This window comes from Bufo gargarizans, chromosome 3 (assembly GCF_014858855.1).
Source record: "Bufo gargarizans isolate SCDJY-AF-19 chromosome 3, ASM1485885v1, whole genome shotgun sequence".
NCBI classification, from domain to species: domain Eukaryota; kingdom Metazoa; phylum Chordata; class Amphibia; order Anura; family Bufonidae; genus Bufo; species Bufo gargarizans.
In genome coordinates this window covers 129,726,117-129,747,654 of record NC_058082.1, presented here as the reverse complement: position 1 = coordinate 129,747,654, position 21,538 = coordinate 129,726,117, and positions in this window count along the sequence as shown.

Genomic DNA, 21,538 nt, shown 5'->3' with positions numbered 1-21,538 from the left:
AAGCCAGATTGTCTGTTACGGGACCTCTCTCCTCTGCCTGGGTGCTGGGCCTAAATATATGCCAATGGACTGTTGCAGTGGTGGCTGACGTGAAGCCTCATTCTCTGCTATGACATGCAGACTAATTCTCTGCTGACATGAAGCCAGATCCTCTGTTACGGGACCTCTCTCCTCTGCCTGGGTGCTGGGCCTAAATTTATGACAATGGACTGTTGCAGTGGTGGCTGACGTGAAGCCTCATTCTCTGCTATGACATGCAGACTAATTCTCTGCTGACATGAAGCCAGATCCTCTGTTACGGGACCTCTCTCCTCTGCCTGGGTGCTGGGCCTAAATTTATGACAATGGACTGTTGCAGTGGTGGCTGACGTGAAGCCTGATTCTCTGCTCTGACATGCAGACTGATTCTCTGCTGACATGAAGACAGACTCTCTGTTACGGGACCTCTCTCCTCTGCCTGGGTGCCGGGGCCTAAATATCTGAGAATAGACTATTCCAGTGGTGGGTGACGTGAAGCCAGATTCTCTGCTATGGGACCTCTCTCCAATTGATTTTGGTTAATTTTTATTTATTTAATTTTTATTTTAATTCATTTCCCTATCCACATTTGTTTGCAGGGGATTTACCTACATGTTGCTGCCTTTTGCAGCCCTCTAGCCCTTTCCTGGGCTGTTTTACAGCCTTTTTAGTGCCGAAAAGTTCGGGTCCCTATTGACTTCAATGGGGTTCGGGTTCGGGACGAAGTTCGGATCGGGTTCGGATCCCGAACCCGAACATTTTCGGGAAGTTCGGCCGAACTTCTCGAACCCGAACATCCAGGTGTTCGCTCAACTCTATACAACATCCTTTTCCAGTTATAACAGCTTTTAAACGTGAAGCAGAGCTTGACACAAGTGTCTTGCAACGATCTACGTGTATCTTCACCCATTCTTCATGAGCAAAAGCCTCCAGTTCAGTCACATTCTTAGGCTTGCGCGCTGAAACTGCTTTCTTTAAGTCCCACCATAGGTTCTCAATCGGATTTGAGTCTGGTGACTGTGATGGCCACTTCAAAATGTTCCAGCCTTTAATCTGCAACCATGCTCTAGTGGACTTAGGAGGTATGCTTGGGATCATTGTCCTGTTGAAAGGTCCAACGTCTCCCAAGCCTCAGGTTTGTGAAGGACTGCATCACATTTTCATCCAATATCTCCTGGTACTGAAGAAAATTCATGGTACCTTGCACACTGCTGAAGCTTCCCTGTACCTGTAGAAGCAAAACAGCCCCAAAGCATGATTGACCCCCCGCCATGCTTCACAGTAGGCAAGGTGTTCTTTTCTTCATAGGCCTTGTTCTTCCTCCTCCAAACATAGCGTAGATCCATGGGCCCAAACAGTTCTAATTTTGTTTCATCAGTCCACAGAACAGTATCCCAAAACTTTAGTGGTTTGTCCACATGACTTTTGGCATACTGCAGTCGACTCTTCCTATTCTTTGGAGACAGCAAGGGAGTCTGGGAGTTCTGGGAGTTCTGCGCCTGGGAGTTCTGGCATGGAGGCCTTGATTACGCCATGTGCGCCTTATTGTCTGAGCTGAAACTTCAGTACCCACATTCTGACAAATCTTTTTTCAGTTCCTCAGCAGTCACACGGGGACTTTTCTCCACTTTGCTTCAGGTAGCGCACAGCAGTCGAAGTCAGCATCTTCTTTCTGCCACGACCAGGTAGCGTTTCAACAGTGCCCTTTGCCTTGAATTTGTGAATGATGCTTCCTATGGTGTCTCTTGATATGTTTAACATCTTTGCAATCTTCTTATAGCCATTGCTCTTCCTGTGAAGAGAAATCACCTCTTCTCTTGTCTTCCTGGACCATTCTCTTGACTTCACCATGTTTGTAAACACACCAGTAAATGTCTAGAAGGAGCTGAGTATCACAGTCCTTTTAAATCTGCCTAATTGGTGCTTATTATGCTTGATTGCTGCTCCTTGACATCCACAGGTGTTTTCAATACCTGATTGAAAACACTTGAATGAACCTCCGTTCTTAAGAGTGGTAGTCTTTAAGGGGTTGAATAATTGTGTCAATGAAGAAATCACAAAAAAAAAATTGTAATACTGTATTACAAAAACAATTGATGTAATTTTAGTTGCATTTGGTTCTTTAAAAAGTCCTAGTAAGATTTCATTCTGAACACAATTGCAAATGTACACTAAATTCCCTAAAACCCTTTACAGCATTGGGGGTTGAATAATTTTTAACACAACTGTATCTCACCCTAGCTACACTTAGCAGTAGAGTTTTGCCACAACTTCCAGAGTAGGGCCGCCTAAAGGGTGCAACCCTAATATGAATGATTGTAAGATGGTGTGGGTGGAAATCGCCGAGCCGACGTCAGCCTGAGGACGCAGGTGAGTATAAATAGGGCCATCAATCAGCCTCCCCTTCTACAAATACGGCAGATGAATTTGCCTATTACTTGTGCTCGGATCGGCTATCAGAAGGTACCTAACCTATCTCACCCTAGCAACACTTAGCAGTAGAGTTATGCCACAACTGCCGGAGTAGGGCCGCCTAAAGGAGCTAAAAATAAACACACCATAGATTCAGAAAAATATTTATATCAGCATACCGTTACAACACCAACGTCTGAAAAGCGAGAGACATTTCATGATGAGGGTCTGGAATGTATCGTACATAGCAGTATGATTTCCATCTACCCAATCTCTGAAATGGACATGGCCATTGAATTGATGACTGCATGCAGCTGGGTCAGGGAAGTCTTTATAGTGTTCATGGACACTACGTCCTGACTAGGACCTGCCGACTCTGAAGAGAGTAGGCGATAAAGTTCCGCTTTTCTAGCTGTTGCTGGGAAAGGAATTCCTCTCTTCAATAATTCCGCCATCAGCTTGGGAATAGTCCAAGACCTTATTGAAGGAACAGTGCCCCGTACGGACTGTAGATCCATACTTCCATGAAATGAAGACGTGCCCTCGATGTCCGAGTCATGTGACATTGTGCAACTAAAACAAGACAAATGACAAAGTAACCAACCGAAGCAGCCCCCTAGTATTGACACCTCTAACAGACCCAAGCCACCTGGTGCCTATAACGTGACAAACTTCCGAACCGTCCCTGCAGATGTGATGTGACTGTTCAATATCATGCCTATATCCACCACGAATTACTAGTGGTAGACGTGACCGAACGGTTGTAATCTGGTGCCTGTTAGTCGTGATTAACCTCGTAAAATCGTGCCTATAACCGTGCCTGTAGTCATGACTGACTGCGTAACCTCGTGCCTGTAGTCGTAAAAGGACTTTATTGTGCCTGTAGTCGTGACCGACTTCGTAATCTCATGCCTGTAGTTGTGACCGACTGCGTCATCTCGTGCCTGTAGTTGTAACAGGACTTTAACATCGTACCTGTAGTCATGACAGACTTCGTAATCTCATGCCTGTAGTCGTGACAGGACTTAAACATCGTGTCTGTAGTCGTGACAGACTTTGTAGTAACGTGCCTGTAGTCGTGACAGGACAAACATTGTGCCTGTAGTCGTGACAGACTTCGTAATAGCGTGCCTGTAGTCGTGACAGACTTTGTAATACCGTGCCTATAGCCGTGACAGTTTTGAGCAATCCTAGCGAATCTAGGTGCCACCTAGTGCCCCCCAACATTGACTTGACCCACCAAGATCATACCTACCCTCTGACCAGCCATATGCGTGGCACGACACTAAACTGCCCGACCACGGCACCCACGGACCTAACCATACCATGGACAAAGAAAGCATTTACTTAATGGTCAATCAACAGGAAGAAGAGATAAAATTACTATTATATATATTTTTTTTAAACACATGCCAAGTATGTAGGTGCAGCAATACACACCCAATGATGTAACTCTAAGTGCCGCTGCCTTGTCCTGGCAGACCGACTAACTCCTACTCCCAATTAGTCAGGAGCTGAACTGTAACTGAGAACTGTCCCCTTGCCTTTGGATCAGCAGTCAGAACAACCACCGACTTGCCCTGTATGAGTTGAGACAATCCATCAAGGAATGTGTAGTGAGACATGGGACACCGCTTGTGGCATGACTGAAATTTTATTTATAATCCTTGATTTCTATACATAACCTATAAAACACTCCTCCTGGGGGCTGGACCCATGCCCTATTTATCGGACCATGTAGATAAATACATGGCATTATCCACGGCATGTTCCGCAAGACCTATCTAATCCTATCTTATTGATTTGCTAAAAATAAATTCCCTAATTTTTTAAATTTATTTTAACACCACAAAATCACCGAGCCGACGTCAGCCTGAGGACGTAGGTGAGTATAAATAGGCCCGTCAATCAGCCTCCCCTCCCACAAATACAGCAAATGAATTTGCTAAGGTTTTAGCTCTCTTTTCAGTTAATAGTTTATGATGTGAGCTGCATAATTTGTGTATCAAAAACGGATCCGTTACAAAAGAACAACCGCACGCATCCATCATGAACAACCGCACGCATCCATCCGTTTGTATTATCTGTAACATAGCCAAGACGGATCATAAATGAACTCCACTGAAAGTCAATGGGAGACGGATCTGTTTTCTATTGTGCCAGATTGTGTCAGAGAAAACGGATGCGTCCCCACTGACTTACATTGTGTTCCAGGACAAATCTGTTTGGCTCAGTTTCGTCAAGCGGACAGCAAAACGCTGCAGACAGCGTTTTGGTATCCGCCTACAGAGCGGAATGGAGATGGATCGGACGCAAACTGATGCATTCTGAGCGGATCCTTTTCCATTCAAAATGCATTAGGGCAAAACTGATCCATTTTGGACAGGTTGTGAGATCCCTGAACGTATCTCACAAACGGAAAGCCAAAATGCGAGTGTGAAAGTAGCCTTAGGCAACTCTGTCATTTATGAAATGACAGATTAGTCAAACACCACCTTTGCCAGCAGAACCCACTGCAGGACGAGTGAGCAGGCAGTAATTGAGATATTCAACTCCCGTATCAGCAGCAATCAGCAGATCGCCGAAGCTTCCTCATTTTGAGAATGAGGTACCCAGATAAGAAAATAAAGATGTGCATTGATTATAAAATGTACGCTTTCAATGCTTTTTTGTATGCTATCCATAGTATTTTTTGTATGCTATCCATAGTATTTAGTATATTGGGCAGACTAGATGGGCCAAATGGTTCTTATCTGCCGACACATTCTATGTTTCTATGTATGACATGAGCCAATGTTTACTTTCTTGTGATCACATTTTTCAGACATGCAGCTGAATTAGCATTTTTTATTTTAACCTCCTCAGGACCACCGCACACAGGGATGCGTCTTTGCGGCGGCCCTGTAATTTCTCCTGGCGAGACGCAAGATTTTCGGTCAGAGCTGGCCCGCGCATGCGCATCGCAGGCCGGCAAAAGTTCAAGCACAATTTCGTCACCAGCCTGCCAGCCAATGATAGTTGCTGGCAGGCTGATGATTTTCAAAAAATCAAATCAGAAGCCATCTAACACATTATATTTATAAATATAATGTGTTAAATGGCTTCTCTGCTCCTCTGCTGGTCATTTTCGTCGGTTGGTTCCAGCAGAGGAGAAGACACCACAGTGAGTACACACCAAACACTACACTTAGCCCCAGATCACCCCCCATCACCCCAATTAACTCCTTGATCGCCCCTGTCAATCACCTAGTGAAAGGGAAAAAAGTGATCAGTGTAAACTGTCACTTTTTTTTTTTCACTGGTATTGACTGATAGTTTTAGGATAGTTTAGGCCCCTTGGTTAGGTAGTTAGCGTCCAGCCCACCGCACCGCAGTCACTTATTCGCTGATTAGCGTATCGCTAATCAGTATTTGTACTTTTATAGTATTTGTAAGTGATCAGAACTGATCGCAGTTAGATCTATAATAGTATTAGTGTCACCTTAGCTCACCCTCCACCCAAAACGCAGTGTTTGTCCGATCAGGCCTGATTGGTCGCCCACACGTGCGTTCACCCACGCCCGCCCAGCCGCAGTGTACAAAATTATTTTTTTTTGATTAGTGCACAATCACTTTACAAGCGCTGCGGCGATAAAAAATAAATCTGTTTTGATATTTTCTATCAATCGCAGCGGCCTCCGGTACTTCGACAGCCTCCCATTTGTAAGACAGGCTTGCTTTTTTTCTTGGGTAGTCTCAGGGAATACCCCCTAAATTTAGTAGTCCAAATGGCAAATAAGGGGTATTCTTCTGAAGAGGTCTACAGGCTTCTGACCCAGTCGGATGAGGAATGGGAACCCTCATCTGACGAATCCAGCGGGTCAGAATATGAACCTGTAGAAAGCAGTGGCAGTCTGACCCAAAGTTCGGACGAAGAGGTTGAGGTCCCTGATACCACCAGGCGTACCCGGCCCCATGTTGCTAGACCACAGGTTGAGCAGGATCCGCTTCAAGGGCAGCAGAGTGGGGCTGGCGCTTTCGGATTACGTGGTGAGGCATACACCAGCAGTGCAGCCCATCCTGGACCTAGTACCAGCACTGCCGTACAACATGGTAAAGTGGCGAGCACCAGAAGGGCAGTTGAAGCTGGTACGGTGGCGTGCAGTAGTTCCCCCGTCGCAGCCACCGCACAGACAGGCCCGTAGAGCCCCTAGAGTCCCTGAGGTGTTGGCAAACCCTGATTGGCAGCCCCCAACTTCAGCCGCACCATTATTTCCCCCTTTCACCGCCCAGTCTGGAGTTCGGGTTGAGACAGCTCAGATTGGTTCGGCACTGGGGTTTTTTGAGCTGTTCTTGACTGCGGAGCTGTTGGACTTAGGTGTGGCAGAAACAAATCGATATGCCACTCAATTTATATCCGCCAACCCGGGAAGCTTTTATGCCCAGTCTTTCCGGTGGAAACCCGTCCAAGTTTCCGAAATTAAAACTTTTCTGGGCCTTCTCCTCAACATGGGCCTAACAAAAAAGCATGAATTGCGGTCATATTGGTCCACGAACCCAATTCATCACATGCCCATGTTCTCTGCTGCCATGTCCAGGACACGATTTGAGACCATCCTGCGTTTCCTGCACTTTAGCAACAACACCACCTCCCGTCCCAGAGGCCACCCAGCTTTTGACTGGCTCCACAAAATTCGGCCCCTCATAGACCACTTCAACAACAAATTTGCAGATTTGTATACCCCTGAGCAAAACATCTGCATAGACGAGTCCCTTTACATTTTACCAGGCGCCTTGGCTTCAAACAATAAATCCCAAGCAAGCGCGCCCGGTATGGGGTCAAATTGTATAAGCTCTGTGAAAGGGCCACAGGCTATACCCACAATATTACAATTTCTACACAAGTGTGCCCCTCTTCAGGCATTTGTTCCTAGAACAGATTGGCTGCTGTGGCACAGCGCGACCTAGTCGCCGGGGCTTCCCCCAACGGCTCGTTACCACCCATCTTGCAAGGGCGGAGAGGGCTGCCTTGTGTAACCAAGAACTGCTCGCGGTGAAATGGAGAGACAAGCGTGACGTTTACATGCTCTCCTCCATTCACGCAGACACGACAATCCAAATTGAACGAGCAACCAGTGTCATTGAAAAGCCCATCTGTGTCCACGACTATAGTTCGCTCATGGGAGGGGTGGACTTCAATGACCAGATGTCCTATTTACTTTCCCGTAGAACCAGACGCTGGTATAAGAAGGTGTCTGTATATTTGATTCAATTGGCTGTATATAACAGTTTTGTTCTCTACAGTAAGGCTGGGAGAACAAGATCCTTCCTCAAATTTCAGGAAGAGATCATCGAGAACCTCCTGTATCCAGGAGGTTCCGTGGCCCCCACCACCAGTGTAGTGAGCCGTCTACACGAGCGACATTTCCCCAGTGTCATTGCCGGTACCTCAAACCAACCGCCACCCCGAAAAAAATGTTGTGTCTGTAGCAGGAGTGGAATAAGGCGTGACACCCGCTATTTCTGTCCTGACTGCCCTGACCACCCTGCCCTATGCTTAGGGGAGTGTTTCCGGAAGTACCACACACAGGTACACTTAGCATAGGGATTGCGTTACACAGGACAGGCACACAGGGCTATTAGGGCCCTTTCACTCACGGCTGCTGCAAACCTCTCCTTTCACCTGGGACAAAGTGCATAATGTACTTCGTCACATCTTTGGGCGCTTTGCGCTTTGCACATTGTCCCATGGGGAAGGAGAGGTTTGTCCTTTAAAGGTAAAAAAAAATAAATAAAAAAAATCACCGGTAAGCAAAAAAGTTAACGTTCTGTTCAAAAAGTTTAAGTTTATATGTTCCGTTCAAATGTTATTATAAAGTTAATAAATTTATTGTGTTGCTCCTGGTTTTTTCTTTTTTTACCTTCCAGGTGGACCAACTGATCGACTAGCTGCAGCACTGATGTGCATTCTGACAGAAGCATTTGCGCTGCTGTCAGATTACACAAAAGTCGGTGAATGCGGCGCTAAGACGAGATTTCTCCTCTGCAGTAAGAGATACGTTTGCCGAGGCATATGAGCTGAGGGGGCGGCGGTGTTCATATGCTTTGGCAAACACTTTGTATATAAAAAAATAAATAAAAAATCCCGGGAATGATTTATTCATCCACATCGATTGATGTGAATGGAGAAATCGGGTTTGCCAGGGCATACGAGCTAAGTGGGTTTGGATGTTGGGCGGAGCTCCTATGTCCTGGCAGACGCCTTTCCCCTCTTTTTTTTTCGCAGAGATTTTTTCATCCACATTGATCTATGCGAATGAAGAAATCTGTGCCGTTCATTTTTTCTTTCAGTCCAGAGGCTGAATGGAAAAAAAAAGATCTCATTACCCATATGCTCAATATAAGGAGAATAGCAGGAACTCCTAATGCTGGCCATACATGTAATGATTGCGGAGACCCTCAAATGCCAGGGCAGTATAAACACCCCATAAATGACCCCATTTTGGAAAGAAGACACCCCAAGGTATTCGCTGAGGGGCATATTGAGTCCATGAAAGATTGAAATTCTTGTCCCAAGTTAGCGGAAAGGGAGACTTTGTGAGAAAAAAAAACAAAAAAAATCAATTTCCGCTAACTTGTGCAAAAATTAAATAAAAAATTCTATGAACTCGCCATGCCCCTCATTGAATACCTTGGGGTATTTATACTGCCCTGGCATTTTAGGGGCTCTAAAGCGTGTGAAGAAGCCTGGGATCCAAATGTCTAAAAATGCTCTCCTAAAAGGAATTTGGGGCCCTTTGCGCATCTAGGCTGCAAAAAAGTGTCACACATGTAGTATCGCCGTACTGTGTAAAAAATGCCCTGTGAAAGCCTAAAGGTGCTCTTTGGAATGTGGGCTCCTTTGCCTACCTAGGCTGCAAAAAAGTGTCACACATGTGGTATCACCGTACTCAGGAGAAGTTGGGCAATGTGTTTTGGGGTGTCATTTTACATATACCCATGCTGGGTGAGATAAATATCTTGGTCAAATGCCAACTTTGTATAAAAAAATGGGAAAAGTTGTCTTTTGCCGAGATATTCCTCTCACCCAGCATGGGTATATGTAAAAAGACACCCCAAAACACATTGCCCAACTTCTCCTGAGTACGGCGATACCACATGTGTGACACTTTTTTGCAGCCTAGGTGGGCAAAGGGGCCCACATTCCAAAGAGCACCTTTAGGATTTCACAGGGCATTTTTTACACATTTTGATTTCAAACTACTTCTCACGCATCTGGGCCCCTAAAATGCCAGGGCAGTATAACTTTGAAAGAGAGATTGTTCCAGGAAGACAGTGTACAGTGTGTTGGCAGTTTTATTATCAAGCAAGGCCCCACGGTTGCTGAGAGGTTGGTGGCCATCCCAGACAGCTGGACTGTCTGCATCTATCAAGGATGACCAGCAGCAGCATCTAGCTAGGCTATCAAGCCATTATACATCTTTTTTATCCCCTGATGAACCTGTCACACAATTGTGATAGAAGAAACGCGTCGTTAGGAATGCTCATTGGGAGTAACTTTTTAGGGTCAGAATCTAGGGTTTAGCCGTCGATAAGTGGGGTCGCTCCATTAGGGAGTGATACTTCTGCATTTAGGCGGGGGTCATCTCCACTTTCAGGTAGGGATATTTATTCATATAGGGCTAGATCTCCCATCATTTTTTTCCCCTAATACATCCCTTTCTTCTGAACCCTGGATCACTGCAGCCTGAAGGACTATATCTACAGTATGAACAAGAGATCAGATGACCGGAAATCTGGGAACCCCTGAACATCTATCAGCGAACACCATAAGCCTGAATCGTGAGTGGTCATATACGACCTAGTGTGTGTTATATATTTGTTCGAAGTACTGCATACCCTATTTACACTCCGCTAGACTCATCTGCAGCTATCTAAAATAACATTTGTTTTTGTGGGACTTATTTTAGGTAATATCGTTATATAAAAGTTACGTTTTAAAGTAGGTTTAATATTTCAGTGATTTCCCATCCCAGGTAAGCGGCATCCTCTGGCCCAGAACGGACGCAGGTCAGTACACCTGGTTACTGATTGTATTCTACTGTGTGGCGCCTGAAGTAACAGAGACTAGCCTAGGCCTTATAGTAGTTAGTTAGTTAGGGTTATATGTTTTGCTAGGCCTTACTGTACTGGACTGCGGTGCAGTATTTGACTTGCAGGCTCTGCTGTGTGCGCCATCGGGCTAGGCCTGTCCCTCGGACAGGGACAGTGACTGTGGACCTGGGGTATAACTTAGTCGGTGTATACTTATATTGTTTTGTTTTCACTATTGTTAAAGTAAAGTTTCTGTTCTTGCATATAAAGCTGGTGTTAGTGTCGCTTTTCTTGTCTGTGACTTCGCTGTATCCTGGGGAGCCCACCCCGATACACGGCTTACACATGTGTATATGGGTTTACATGATGTGGGGGGGTCACTCTGGTAGACACTTGGTAGCTGTGCAGGAAGCAGGGACACAGACAGGATAAAGTCCAATTTAAGTGTTTTTATTTCACACTTAGATATTCAAACTAGTGATGAGCGGGAGGTGCCATATTCGATTTCGCCATATTCGATTGAATATTCGTAATATATTCGTCGAAATCAAATATTCGCAATTTTTCCAATTATCGCGAATAATATGTGATTTAATTAATCGCGTATTGCGATTTTTTCTTTTGATAGTATAAGGCAACGTTCCTATGCTAATTGACTATGGCTAGGCTAATGTGTATCTTACGAAACTTCGTAATATTGCTCTAACTTCGTCTTTTAGAATATTACGAATATTCTAAAAGACGAAGTTAGAGCAATATTACGAAATTTCGTAAAATACACATATAGATTGTAATTTAGCTAATATAGTGCTATAATCCTTTTTTTTTTTCCTCTAATTTATTTTTGCCTTTTCTGAACTTAAGTTTTGCAAAATATGTACACTATTAAAAAAATTACTATAGCAGTATATTAGCTAAATTACAATCTATGTGTATTTTATGAAATTTCGTAATATTGCTCTAACTTCGTCTTTTAGAATATTCGTAATATTGCTCTAACTTTGTCTTTTAGAATATTCGTTATATTGCTCTAACTTCGTCTTTTAGAATATTACGAATATTCTAAAACGAAGTTAGAGCAATATTAAGAATATACGTAAAAAGTTGAAATCGCTATGCGATTAATATAACTCGAAGTAATCGCATGGCGATTTCAACTTAGCACTGCTATATTCCATGTTAAGCTAGAATTAACGAATATGGAATATAGCAGTGTTAAGTTGAAATTGCAATCCGATTAATTCAAGTTATAATAATCAAATAGTGATTTCAACTTGACACTGCTATATTCCATATTTGTTAATTCTAGCCTAATATGGAATATAGTAGTGCTAAATTGAAATCGCCATGCAATTACTTCGAGTTATATTAATCGCATTGCGATTTCAACTTTTTACGTATATTCTTAATATTGCTCTAACTTAGTCTTTTATATTATTTGTAATATTCTAAAAGACGAAGTTAGAGCAATATTACGAATATTCTAAAAGACGAAGTTAGAGCAATATTACGAATATTCTAAAAGACGAAGTTAGAGCAATATTACGAAATTTTGTAAAATACCCATATAGATTGTAATTTAGCTAATATGGAATATAGCAGTGTTAAATTGAAATCGCAATCTGATTAATTCAAGTTATAATAATCGAATTGCGATTTCAACTTACTGCTATATTCCATATTCGTTAAAACGAATATGGAATATAGCAGTGTTAAGTTGAAATCGCAATTTGATTATTATAACTTGAATTAATCGAATTGCGATTTCAACGTAATTCTCAAATCCGACAGTACATTCTAGTATATGGAGACGTTCCCATGGTGATGGGGACGCTCTATGAGCACGGAAGTCGGCGGAAGCGGCAACGGGCACTGACTGGAGCAGCCAGGAAGCCAGGAATCCAAAGGACAGGTAAGAACAACTTTAGGGAAGTGGGAAATAAAAAAATATAACAATAAAAAAAAAAAAAAAAGAATATTCGATTTCGCGAATATATAGAACGAAATTCTAAATATTCGCGAAATCTAGAAATTGCGATATTCAAGAAAAAAATTTGCAATTTGAATATTCGCTCTCAACACTAATTCAAACAACAGCATAGCCTTAACAAACAAAACCCTTCTTGACTGAGTCTCTGAAGGTTCTCATTTATCCAGGTCATGGTATATCTGTAAAGAATAAATCAAGGCAACTGGACGTACTGTAGATTTCTTGAAAACGTTTCACTCGTTCTTCCAAAGAGCCTTCCCAATTCTGAAGGCTCGTTGGAAGAACGAGTGAAACGTTTTCAAGAAATCTACAGTATGTCCAGTTGCCTTGATTTATTCTTTACAAACCTGCTCGACTGAGCCAGTAGCTAATACAACAAAACAGTCCCTGACTACACGTGGGACTGGCTACCCGGCCCACAGGTACAAAGGGTAAGTATTGGGTGGTACATTAGTGAGTGTCTCGCTGCCAACCTCACTCACTCCAGTATAAGCAGGACCCAGTACATATTTTACAATCTGTCTATGTTGGCTATGGTTAACATAGACAAAACAGACTATCAACCATGCTTATCCTGTCTGAGTTACCTTTCATTTCCCAGAGACACACCCAAGGCTTACCACCCACAGTTTAACCATTTCAAAGGCAGATATGGGTTTTCCCGAACCATGCTCTTCTCACTTACCCTCCCCCTCAGTTCAGACCCATCGGGGCAAACTCCTGACATCCAACAATGGGTCCGGGATAAGGCATTCGCGTTGCCTTGCAGTCTCCTGGCTCGGTGCCCCACTGAAAAATGAAAATGTTGCAGGGACAAGAACCACCTTGTGACTCTGGCATTCCTCTCCTTTTTTGCTGGCGTGAGTTTCCTGCTCAGGTAGGTGATAGGTGTTCCTCTCCGTTCACCTCCTGAGACCGGGCATCTCCCAGCCCTACATCTGACGCATCCATCTGCACAATAAACTCTCTCTTGAAGCTTGCAGTAATTAGGATGGGGGATCCACACAATGCCAACTTCAAGGCCTGAAAAGCACTTTCTACTTGTGCATTCTACCGCACCATGACGGACCCTTTTCCTTTCAAAAGATCAGTCAAGGGAGTTGATACTGTGGCAAAGTTGGGTATAAACCACCTGTAATACTCAACAATGCCCAGGAATGCTCTGATCTGTTTGGTGCTCACAGGTTGAGGCCATCCCTGTATAGTGTCGACCTTGTTGACCTTGGGTTTAAATTATGCCTCGCCCGATCACATACCCCAAGTAGCACATCTCCTCCATCCCGACAGCACACTTCTGTCGTTGTCCTTTTGTGAGGGTATCCGCAATTGTCGCTTACTCGTCCACCGCCGCAGGCTTGACCTTAGCCTAAGGGGATAGTACAGAAGGGAGATTTGCCGGAGACCTCTCTGCAGGTAGACTCTCTCTGTCCTTGCATGCTTTCAGTAAATTACCTGGTACGTCTGCTCAGGCTTCCTCCTACCCGGCTTACATACCCTGTAGTTTACTTCCCCCACCTTCTCTAGTACCTCATACGGTCCTTGCCACTTGGCTATAAATTTACTCTCGACAGTAGGAACCAGAACCAAAACCTTGTCACCGGGTTTAAAGGTTCTTACTGTTATAGACCCAACTTTGAGCCTTTTGAGCAGCCTCCACATGCTCCTTGATGATGGGCATAATGGCCGCCCCCCTGTCCTGCATACTGGCGATGTGGTCTATAACACTTTTGTAGGGGGTGGGTTCCTGTTCCCACATTTCCTTTGCAATGTCCGGTAGACCCCTGGGAGGTCTGCCATAGACCAACTCAAAGGGAGAAAATCCAGAAGAAGCCTGTGGTACCTAACGAATTGCAAACATCAAATAGGGCAACATGACATCCTAGTCCCTCCCATCCTTGTTCACCACATTTTTCATCATACTTTTTAAACAGTTTCGGTCATCAGAAATAACGTTATGTAGCTGACTGACATTAGCGATGTGCTAATGTAAGCAGTACATAACAGTATGCTTTATAACTCCCTGCCTGCCACCGTTCTCTTAAAATAAAGACTTTTAAAATATGCTAATGAGCCTCTAGGTGCTAATGGGGCGTTGCTTCAGCACCTAAAGACACGGTCTACCCACCCTTTGGCACGCCCAGGTCCCGTTGAGTGACTGTTCTCCTCATCATCATGTAAATCCCATGCCTGCGCTGTCCCGTTTAGTATTCGGCGCAGGTGCAGTGAGTGAAGGATGTGCTCCTGCTGCCAGCTTCCTCACTGCATTTGCGCCGAAGGAAGGAAGCCGGCACCAGGAGCACGTCCTTCACTCACTGCCAAAGGGTGAGTAGACCGAGCCTCTAGGTGCTGAAGCAATGCCCCAGTAGCACCTAGAGGCTCATTAGCATTTAAAAAAAGTCTTTATTATAAGAGAACGGAGGCAGGCAGGGAGTTATAAAGCATACTATTATGTACTGCTGACATTAGCACATCGCTAATGTCAGTCAGCTACATAACGTTATTTCTCATGACATAAACCCTTTAAGGTTTTATTAAACCTTTCTACTAACCCATCTGTCTGAGGATGGCATACTGACGTGCATAACTGTTTTATGTTGAAGAGCTTACACAGTTCCTTGGTGACTTTAGACATAAACGGGGTACTCTGATCCGTAAGGATCTACTTGGGTAGACCTACTCGGCAAAACATGACGAATAACTCCTTACCTATATGAGCTTCTCCAATATCTGCCACAGTGGGATGGATTCTGGATAACGGGTAATGTACTTCATCACTACCAGTATATACTAATGTAACAGTTCACCTGGCACCCCGACTGGGTACCTCCGTTGCTGGATGCTCCTAGCGTTTCCTGAGGTCTCCAAGCACTCTGGCAGACACCACCATCACCAAACCAAAGAAGCATATAAATCCTCTCCCAAGAATATGAATGCTGTAGACAGTGGAATAGGAAACCATACAAATAGGTTTACGCTCCTAGCAGTCAAACAGGAACAGCATACCATAAATCCTTCCCCAAGAATGAGATGACACTTCACCTTGAACGGTTAAAACAGGAACTGACTGTCCTGGGGCATACAGCCTCTATTATTCACAATCCACAAACATAGTACTGCCCACGGGGTTTTGAAATACAACCAATCAATCCGTACAATACACACAGACACTCCCACACAAAATCCTCCCCTCTGGCTGTGATATGATTACTGAAAACAATGGGTAATAGAATTATCACAGGCAGAGAAATACAGTTTTATAAAACATATCACAGGAACCCCAAAACATGCAATAACCCAATAACCGGGGGGTCTGGGTGAATCACATATCCAAAATTCACCCAGATCCGTTCAGTAGTATGGAAGATACAGTTTAATGCAGATTCCGCAGAACATATACAGGCTATATCAAAAATAATTACTGTATAATGTGTCCCCTGTTGTATAGTTTAAAACTAATGCCCAATGTCTTTGTGCACCAAATACCGGCGAGATGGCACCGTGTAGAAAAGTCCAAACAGTTCTGTAGTTAAAAATGGCCGCCATCCATTGTTCTCACCATGTGCTTCATCCATTGTTCTCACCATGTGCCTCTGATACATGAAATGGTGGCCATCCAGTAACTCCACAGTATGTCCCCAGATGGTTCTTAAAGGGCCATATTCCAGGGGCAGGAGGAGGGCAAACAGCCCCCTCCAAAACACTGTGGCGAAGTGGCTTTCGCCACATATCTTCCCATTCGGGGGGAGACTAACCAGGTAGCTGACCTTCTGTCGGTCAGTGCCTGAGTTAGTCGAGTCACCCACCCACATTAAATTGCAATCAATAAGGTAGCCCCCCCCCCCCACAATAATATACAATCTGCAGTGTAGTCCCCCCCAACACTTGGTTACTGCACCCAGGAAATTTTGTAGTTTGTTTCGGTCCCATAGCTTCACCATGGCTGTGTTGGGCACTGGTCTCTTGGCTTTGTGGGTCACTAAGTGAGCAGATACCGATGGTACTCTGCCCTGGTGCCAGCGCTTCACCTGGTGGGACCTGCAGATAAACAAGCCTGGGACAAGGGGACAAAGGAGGGCAGAGGCCAACTGTGTTCTGCCCCGTTGCCAGCTCTTCCGCTGGAGCAACCAGGGTATAGTCCTGTCCGGTGACAAAGTGAAAGTTAGGGCAGAGGCCAGCGGCGCTCTGCCCAGATGCCAGCTCTTCTGCTGGGAAGGGGTCAGAGGAAGCTAACGGCTCCTCTACTGACCTCAGTACCTCGGTAGGGGTTATCTGTGGAGGGTAGGGATCACTTACCTCCTCCTCCTGGTACTCACACTGCCGCTGGAGATCTGGGCCGACTGCCCAGAATCCCTGTAGGGCTGGTAGAGAGACTTCGGTACCATCTCATTCTGCTTGCTGGGAGTCCTCCCAGGACCAGTCTATGAGGTCCGCGACCTCCGGTACTTCTGGTTCCTGTTGGGGGAGAGGACCGACTGTCTCTTCTCCCATGAATACACACTGGCACTGGGGAGAAAGGACGGCACCTTCCTCTGCCTGTAACTCACACTGCCGCTGGGGAGCAAGGACGGTACCTTCCGCTCCCTGGGACTCACTTGGCTGCTGTGAAGAGGGACCAACTGTCTCCTCTCCTAAGGGTGGGCTAGGCTGCCGCTGGGGAGGGGGAATGAGACTCTCCCCTCCCGGTGGAATATTCTGCCGCTGGGGATCTGGGCCAACTGCCCAGCATCCCTGTAGGGCCGGTAGAGAGACCGCAGTCCCATCCCCACCTGCCATCTGTGGGTCTTCCCAGGACCAGTCGGCAAGTCTCCTGATGATGGGCTTAGTTGTTGGGGAGGGGGAATGAAACTCACCGCTCCTAATGGTGTACAGTCCATAAGCCCCATCAGGTTAGAGACAGGCGGTGTCACTTGATGGCTGCAGATCTGGACCAACCGTCCAGCATCCCTGTAGGACTGGCACCGAACCCGATGTCTCATCTGCGCCCCTTGTAGAGGGGTTTGTGTTCCCCTTTTCCCGGTATCTCTGGCTGCTGTTGGAAGGTGAGGCCGGTTGCCTCTCTTCCCCAGGACTCTGGTTGCTGTAGAGCAGAGGGACCCAGCATCTCCTCCCCCTGGAACTCAGTTTGCCACTGGGGAGAGATACCGGTTGTCTCCTCTCTCTGTGATATGCACTGCCGTTGGAGATCTGGGCAGGCGGCCCAGCATCCTTGTAGGGCCGGTAGAGAGACCTCGGTCCAATCTCCACCTGCCATCTGTGGGTCCTCCCAGGACCAGTCTATGAGGTCCCTCAACATTTGTGAGTAAGGACCACCTGCGTCCACACCTGGCAACTCCGGCTGCTGCTGAGGGTCTGGGCCAGCTGCCCAGCATCCCGGTGGAGAGTCCTCGGTCCCGTCTCCACCTGCCTGTTGTGGTTCCTCACAGGACCAGTCTATGAGGACCCCTACTTCGGGTTCCTCTGGACGCCTCAGGGGGAGACGGCTAACCTCCTCGGATGCAACCTCTGCTCGGCTGCTGTAACACTCTTTCCGCTGGGCAATTTCTCTCTCTTTTGCCAGTCGGAATTCTCGTTCCATCCTTGCGTGTCACTTGGCTGTGACCTGGTTCCAGATGACCTGGCATATATCCATGGACACATTATCTCCATACTGGGCCACTCGCTGCCTCACCTCGGCCAGCCAGTCATCTTCAGAGCCTTCCATACTTGTCTGCTCCAAGTGGCTGGATACCTCTGCTCCCAGGGGCGCTGCACGAGTGCTAGCGTTGCCCTCAATTTGTAACTCCACACGTTACCGGTGTCTCTGAGCTGCTTCTCCTCGCACTATGATGCCATCCCACTGCTTGCCACCAATGTAACGGATCACCTGGCACCCCGACTGGGTACCTCCGTTGTTGGATGCTCCTAGCGTTTCCTGAGGTCTACAAGCACTCTGGCAGACACCACCTTCACCGAACTGAAAAAGCAAATAAATCCTCTCCCAAGAATATGAATGCTGTAGACAGTGGAATAGGAAACCATACAAATAGGTTTACGCTCCTAGCAGTCAAACTGGAACAGCATACCATAAATCCTTCCCCAAGAATGAGACGACACTTCACCTTGAGGGTTAAAACAGGAACTGACTGTCCTGGGGCATGTATCCGTATAATACACACAGACACTCCCACACAAAATCCTCCCCTCTGGCTGTGATACGATTACTGAAAACAATGGGTAACATAATTATCACAGGCAGAGAAATACAGTTTTATAAAACATATCACAGGAACCCCAAAACATGCAATAACCCCATAACAAGTATATCCTCGGAACCGGGGGGTCTGGGTGAACCACATATCCAAAATTCACCCAGATCCGTTCAGTAGTATGGAAGATACAGTTTAATGCAGATTCCGCAGAACATATACAGGCTATATCAAAAATAATTACTGTATAATGTGTCCCCTGTTGTATAGTTTAAAACGACTGCCCGATGTCTTTGTGCACCAAATACCGGCGAGATGGTACCGTGTAGAAAAGTCCAAACAGTGTCTGTGAGTTAAAAATGGCCGCCATCCACTGTTCTCACCATGTGCTTCATCCATTATTCTCACCATGTGCTTCATCCATTGTTCTCACCATGTGCCTCTGATACATGAAATGGTGGCCATCCAGTAACTCCACAGTATGTCCCCAGATGGTTCTTAAAGGGCCATAATCCAGGGGCAGGAGGCAGGCAAACAGCCCCCTCCAAAACACTGTGGCGAAGTGGCTTTCGCCACAACTAATGCCCCCAGGCGGACTTAACCAATGGACCTACCAAGTCCATGGCAATCCTTTCAAACGGGACCTCGATGATGGGTACAGGTACTAGCGGACTCCATAAATGTGCCATAGGAGCATGCAATTGGCATTCGGGACAGGACTCACAATAACGTTTAACTTCACTATATACCCTTGGCCAATAAAACCGCAGCAGGATGCGGTCCAGCGTTTTTGTTGTGCCTAGGTGCCCCCCAAGCACTTTTATGGGCTAATACCAGCACCATTTGATTATGGTGCAATTGCTCCCAGGTCTCACCCCGCAGTCTGTCAACCCGGTATAACAGTTCTTGGACTACCATAAAGTGGAAAAAATATCTAATTAGAGTCAGCGTGCTGCAGCACCCCATTAATCACCACAACATCTTTACTAACCTGGACATGAGTGGGGTCCAGGAGCTGTGCAGTGCCGAAGTTGTCACGGAATATCTCTAAATATGACAACTGCGGCCCAGTCACTAACTCCTCAATCTTACCAGCCATTACATCTAGGGGAAATACGGAGCTGACATAAGTTTCTCCACTGGTCACCCCTACATCAGGAACCCAAGAGTCCAGGTCGTTGGGCTCCGGGTCTATGTCTTGACCCTTCTTTGTGGGTTGTACTCGTTAGGGGGGAGCTACCCGACCTTTGAGTTAGCCACTACAGAGTCTAGAACGAGGGGAAGTGCCGTTCCAAAATGAGGTCATGGGGCAAGTTCATGACGACTAGAGCTGAGCGAACACCTGGATGTTCGGGTTCGAGAAGTTCGGCCGAACTTCCCGGAAATGTTCGGGTTCGGGATCCGAACCCGACCCGAACTTCGTCCCGAACCCCATTGAAGTCAATGGGGACCCGAACTTTTCGGCACTAAAAAGGCTGTAAAACAGCCCAGGAAACAGCTAGAGGGCTGCAAAAGGCAGCAACATGTAGGTAAATTCCCTGCAAACAAATGTGGATAGGGAAATGAATAAAAATATAAATAAAATAAATAAAAATTAACCAATATCAATTGGAGAGACGTCCCATAGCAGAGAATCTGGCTTCACGTCACCCAACACTGGAACAGTCCATTGTCAGATATTTAGGCCCCGGCACCCAGGCAGAGGAGAGAGGTCCCGTAACAGAGAATATGGCTTCATGTCAGCAGAGAATCAGTCTTCATGTCATAGCAGAGAATCATGCTTCACGTCACCCAACCTCGGAACAGTCCATTGTCATATATTTAGGCCCCAGCACCCAGACAGAGGAGAGGTTCATTCAACTTTGGGTTGCCCTGCAATATAATGGTAAAATGAAAATAAAAATAGGATTGAATGAGGAAGTACCCTGGAGTACAATAATATATGGTTAAGGGGAGGTAGTTAATGTCTAATCTGCATAAGGGATGGACAGGTCCTGTGGGATCCATGCCTGGTTCATTTTTATGAACGTCAGCTTGTCCACATTGGCTGTAGACAGGCGGCTGCGTTTGTCTGTAATGACGCCCCCTGCCGTGCTGAATACACGTTCAGACAAAACGCTGGCCGCCGGGCAGGCCAGCACCTTCAAGGCATAAAAGGCTAGCTCTGGCCACGTGGACAATTTAGAGACCCAGAAGTTGAATGGAGCGGTGTGCACACGTACTGTTCCACCATGCTAGTGAAATGTTGCCTCCTGCTAACACGTTGCGTATCAGGTGGTGGTGCAGTTAGCTGTGGCGTGTTGACAAAACTTTTCCACATCTCTGCCATGCTAACCCTGCCCTCAGAGGAGCTGGCCGTGATACAGCTGCCTTGGCGACCTCTTGCTCCTCCTCTGCCTTGGCCTTGGGCTTCCACTTGTTCCCCTGTGACATTTGGGAATGCTCTCAGTAGCACATCTACCAACGTGCGCTTGTACTCGCGCATCTTCCTATCACGCTCCAGTGCAGGAAGTAAGGTGGTCTTTGTACCGTGGAGCCAGCAGGGTGGCAACCCAGTAGTCCGCACACGTTAAAATGTGGGCAACTCTGCTGTCGTTGCGCAGGCACTGCAGCATGTAGTCGCTCATGTGTGCCAGGCTGCCCAGAGGTAAGGACAAGCTGTCCTCTGTGGGAGGCGTATCGTCACCGTCCTGCGTTTCCCCCCAGCCACGCACCAGTGATGGGCCCGAGCTGCGTTGGGTGCCACCCCGCTGTGACCATGCTTCATCCTCATCCTCCTCCACCTCCTCCTCATCCTCGTCCTCCTCGTCCTCCAGTACTGGGCCCTGGCTGGCCACATTTGTACCTGGCCTCTGATGTT